Below are 4972 nucleotides of genomic sequence, written 5' to 3'. Positions count from 1 at the left end.
AGAGAGGGCTGCTTTGGCAGAAGCTCGGGACAGGTGTGGCCACCGACAGCTACCCGAGTCCTCCCGCCTCCCGCCTTTCCGCACGAAGAGGAGGGCTCAAAGCGACGCGGTCAACTCAGGAACGCAGCGGAAGACGCACGCCCCCGCAGAAACGCAGAAATTTCCCAGAGCGCAGGCCCGCAGCACTGAATGGGATAGGTCTTTGTTTCACAGCTATCTCGATTACCTAATAAGGAAGTGGGAGGGCAAAAATATGGTCGGCGACCAGAAGCCAGGCAACTTTGCGATTTTCGGAGCTCAGCGAAGGGTAGGGTTTCCCAGACCTTCTACTTAAAGTTTACTTAATACTTAAGGGAGTTGCTGTTATTTCTCCGTTTCCACGGTATAGTTCACACAATTTGAGCGGTCAACCTCTAACGCCTCTCTGAACTGGGCTGGGGAGTTTGTAGGCTCCGCCTCTTAGTGGGCTTGACGCGCGTGCGCGCAGTTATTGCACTAAAGTATCTCTGCGTTTGTTTTGCCTCCGTGGCAGCGATGGCCGAGTGGTTAAGGCGTTGGACTTGAAATCCAATGGGGTCTCCCCGCGCAGGTTCGAACCCTGCTCGCTGCGGAAGCCGGTAGCTTCTCTTTTCCTCTTTCAATGTATGCCATTAAATGATAATCGTTACTAACTGCTGCATTTCCTTTCCTGCTAGCTAAATGGCTCACCTGCAGAGAAGTCTAATGTGTTAAAGGAAAGCCAATAAATATCAGCCCTGCAAACGTACTGTTCATACTAAAGGAAAAAATCTTGCTTTGTCCTAACCAGCAATATAATGGTTTTAGGGTCTTTTTCCACAATGTGAAGAGAAGTTGACAAAATACAAATAAAATAAGGTAAATATTGGCACAATTTTGGGGGCTGTCACAGCCCAAATCACGTTAAACTGATTTGGGGGGAGCTGCGGGCGCGGTTAAATAGATGAGGAGCACAGGGTCATGTATGGAAGTGTTGTACACCTGAAACTGATAAAAGATTGTATGTTGACTATACTAGAATTAAAATTAAAACTTAAAAAAAAAAAAAACTGATGGCAAGGCTAATGCTACTACTTCAATCCCAGAATTACCTTTAACAATTCCCCCACTGCATGAAATGGGAAATAAGAATGTTTAAAAGTTTGACATCTATACCATGATAGATACATCCACAGAATGGAGCACTGCATGTAGCCACTACAGTGATAGTGACATAAAAAGCCCTTCTCAGTTTTGTCAAATGCAAAATGTTGGACAGATTGAAAAACAATACATATTATGATCAAATTTTTGTTAAACTATTTATAGAATCATTTTTATGGTAAGAATGGGGAAAAAAGGACTACATGGGGACTGCAAAGAAATAATCAAAATGTTAGCAGTAATTATTACCTCTGGGTAGTGGAATTTGGGAGGGTTTTAATATTTTTAACAGACGCTTTTTTGCTTAACTGAGTTTTCTAAAATTTGTATATTGACCCAATATATTTTGTTTGTTGTATTTTGTATGTTGTAATTTTTTAATAATAAAAAAAATTTGTGAGGTTAGTCTTTGAGACCATACACATCCCCATTCCGCACCCTTTCTCCCGCTTTCACAATCTCCCTCCCACTCCATGCTTTCCAGGTGTTCTCATGGAGTTCCCTAACACTTCAATGCTGGGGATAGTTTTCTGTGGTACCTGAAGTAAATTCCACCCCCACAGCCCCCATCCCGTTTGAGACATGGCTGAACATATACATTCACCACATTCACATCTTCAGTCCATCCTCTCTGCCCAATCCTACCTCTTCTGTCCCCACTGAAGTCACTTATAAATGATTTTATTAGTGTCCTATCTGGTCTCCTTCCCTCTTAAAGTCAGGATCACATTCAGCTGCAAATAACAGAAAATCCAACTCTAGTGACAAAAACACGTGGGGCTTGTCTCAAGAAATCTGGGAGTAGGCAAGTCTCAGATGAAACAGGGAACTGGGCTCTTTCCATCTTCTTGTTCTGCCATTTTAATACATAGGCCTTTTTCCCTGCTTGTTGTCTTACCATCCTAAGTTGATTGCTATACCTCCAGAGCTCACATCTGTATTTAGTTAGGAAAGGGAGAGACAAGAATCCTCAGTTTATGTCTCATTGACTTGAACGGTGAATATGGCAATCACTGATAGCTACAAGGAAGTATCTCTGGGTGAATAGCTACCCAAATCAAAATTGGAATTTCATTGGTAAAGAAGAAACATCAATGGATAGTGAGTGGACAACTAACCGAACCTGCCACAACCCTCTAACAGGAAAGCCAAACTTGTAGGCATAAAGCCTTCAAAACAAGTCCCCTGTCTGCTTTCCCAGCCCTCCTTCCCTTCTCTCCCACCTATTTTTGAGTTACTAGCAGGCCTGGTAGCACAGCATGCTAGTTCATGCCTTTGAACCTTTCTATATACTCACATACAATTACCTGGAATACCTTTGTCTTGCCTTCATCCCTCTCCCCTTATTAGGAAAAGAGGGCTGCCCATGATGAACTCCCTTTCTATTTAGAGGACTTTCTCTTTTTGAATCCAGGTATGAGACTGCCCCATCCCAGAAGCTGAAAAAGCCACGAATTTGCTTTTCAAGATTCCCTTGGAGCCAGGGAGGCAGACAATCAAACGTGCCCACCTGCAACTTCCAATCTGAGTCATTAATGCAAAGGAACAGAGAGGGTAAGGGTTCATCCTGGTGGTGGTGAGCCGAGACCACGATAACAACAAACGCAGGCATTGCTAACAGCAGCAGCACCGAGGCTGCAACTGGGGTTTATAGCTGTTGAGCGTCACTGACCCTACTATCTCTACCAGACTGGTTTTGTGGTGTCATTCTGAAATGATCTTGGATTATGCCTAACGGACTTACTCCTCTCCCATTCTCCAAAAGTGACTTTGCAGCCTTCCTGATAATTCTGTGAACTATTCAAAATCCTTACAGTAGGTCGGTAAGTTTTCTGCTTTCAGCCTCAATCTTTTTTTTTTTTCTCTTCCAAATACCAGGTATAGTTTCCCTCCTCACCCCACCAACATGATGGAAAGTCATGATTTCTCTTCAGTGTATTACCTTGGGGGTAAAACATTCCTGCAATCCCCCAGGCTGACTCATAAGACCCTTGTATATTCTCCTATTCCCTATAATAGCAAGGGTCACATTGAAATATTTCTGTCGTTTGTCTGTCTTCCCACTAAGTGCTAATTTCCCTGCAAATATATAAAGGGATTGTGTTTCTCATCGTTATACCCTTGCCTAGCACAGAAAAGGTACTCAATGAATTTGTGATGAAGGACTGAATAAATATAGGAGTAAGCACACAAATCCACAGTCCACCCCAAGAATACCCCAGAGAAGGGGATGGAGGAGGTCAACAGCCATTTTCCTTTTGGGAGTCACCGACCTTTGCTTTAGTATGAGATAACTTAATATATATTGTCCTTCTCTCGGTGTTTTTAATTGAAGAGAGAGAACAGAACCCAACAGTGTATCCCTCTTTCCCTTCCCACTGTCTTCCTTTTTCTTATGTTTTTCTCGTCTTCTTTTACTTTTTCTTCCATTCCCTTGTCTTCTAGCACTGAAAGGGCAGATTGAGTCAGGAAGCAAGCACCTGCAGCACGTTTTCTTCTGTGGATCAACTCCCATTCCCATCTCCCTGAGAGCGGTTCACTGTCACCCTGGCCTCCATGTAACCTGATATCAGGTCTCTCCATGGTTGAGAATCATGGAAAGGAAAATCCATGGAAGACTTCAGAGGGGAGATGTGGAAGAGGTTCTGCAGTGCACCCCTCAGAGGAACAACACTACTTGATTCTTCGTTCCATTCCTCTTTCCATTTCCGTTCCTCCAGAGTCCTCCCGCCCTCCCACCCTCCTGCGCATCCCCCAGAGCCTGCTTTTTCCAATCCAACTTCACAAGATTCATGATCTTGAAGATTTCCCCTACAGTCCCCAACTTTTTCACTGTTTTATGATACAGAGCAATTCTCTGTGCATTGGCCTCAGTGTGCCCAGCAATTAAAGAGCCTCCCCTTAGAAGGCAGAGGAGGTTATAAATATGACACCGAAGTCTCCTTTTTACCTAAATCTTTCTCAATTCACTTCTGTTAATAAAAGATAAATCCTGCAACTTCCCAGAAGCCAAAGGTTTTAAATGTAAATAGACTGCAGTGAATTGTTTGCAAATGCAGAACTCGTAATCATCCCTTCCAGTCCAGATCCAGGTCCTTCAAGTTCTTCACCCAGTTTGTGGCATCTCCAGCCTTGGAGCAGAACACACCCACTTGGAATCAGCCTGATACTTCCCATCCTTCACCAAATCTACCTCTACCACCCAGTCTAAATCAACACCACCTCTCACCTCCACCACTTCTCAGCCTCCTATCTTCCACACTTCCTCCCTTTCGATCTGTTGTCCATAAAATAAAATTTTCTTTAAAATGCACATTTGATCTTATAACCCTCCACCTGAAAACCCTTCTGGGGATGGCCGTGTACTCTGAACAATACAGCCTTAAAACCCTTAGCATGAATCCATGTCTTCCAATGATCCAAGCAGCGTACCTCTCGGGCTTCTCCCGTTCATTGTCTAGCCAGATGCACTGTCCTTTCTTTTAGTTCCTTGAAGAGACCTGACTCTTTCTCAGCTTAGGAATTTTACACGTTCCAATGTCATCCTCCTCTTAAATTGGTTAGGCCCCCTGCTTATATGATTTCAAACCATTTTATTATCTTTTTTTTTTTCACAACACTTATGAAATTGTGTAATATGTTAGAATGAATATTTGCTTGGTCTCTCCTTGTGTGTAAACGTGTACAGGGTGCCTGTGTGTGTGTGCCTTTAACCACTAGATGTCCTTATCTTGTACTTAGGGGGCCCTCAATCAATAATTCTGTTGAACAAAATTTGTGGTTGGGAAAGTCAGAGAGCAAGAGATCTCAG

General features: G+C 43.3%; 1 long non-coding RNA gene across 1 annotated transcript; it reads left to right on the top strand.

The window, feature by feature from the left end:
- Positions 1-239: 239 nt before the first annotated feature.
- Positions 240-4473, top strand: LOC308355472. Its single transcript, XR_013967971.1, has 3 exons — positions 240-307; positions 2576-2984; positions 3607-4473. It is a non-coding gene; the product is annotated as an uncharacterized lncRNA (long non-coding RNA).
- Positions 4474-4972: the final 499 nt, after the last annotated feature.

This window comes from Martes martes (genome assembly GCF_963455335.1).
Source record: "Martes martes genome assembly, chromosome: 14".
NCBI lineage: Eukaryota > Metazoa > Chordata > Mammalia > Carnivora > Mustelidae > Martes > Martes martes.
This window is presented reverse-complemented; position numbering and strand designations above follow the sequence as displayed.